Source organism: Festucalex cinctus, chromosome 15, assembly GCF_051991245.1.
Source record: "Festucalex cinctus isolate MCC-2025b chromosome 15, RoL_Fcin_1.0, whole genome shotgun sequence".
In the NCBI taxonomy this organism is placed as follows: Eukaryota; Metazoa; Chordata; class Actinopteri; order Syngnathiformes; family Syngnathidae; genus Festucalex; species Festucalex cinctus.
This window is the reverse complement of record NC_135425.1, coordinates 9,401,109-9,401,446: the sequence shown is the minus strand read 5'-3', so window position 1 is coordinate 9,401,446 and position 338 is coordinate 9,401,109.

Here is a 338-nt window from a genome sequence, read left to right as displayed (position 1 = left end):
GGCGTGGTCACCAATGCTGAGCATTAATTACGTCACTCATCTTGCTCGGCATCCAGTACCGTAACACATGAAGCAAGGGCGCCTCCTTAAGTCAATACTTAACACTCGTGCTGTGTCTGGTGTCTGTTTCTCCCAACACTCTCCGTTACAAAGGGTTAAGGCCCCCCTTTGGCTCCAACCGTAGTAACACGGGATTTACGGAGGTGACGGGGGCGCTTCAAGCTGGCGTCGAAAAGGATTCGTTGAGGTTCTCACCGCCCTAGTTTTAGAATGTCAGCCCCGACTTCCATTAGACTACACCCTTAACTCATTCACTGCCAGTCATTATAGAAATTTTT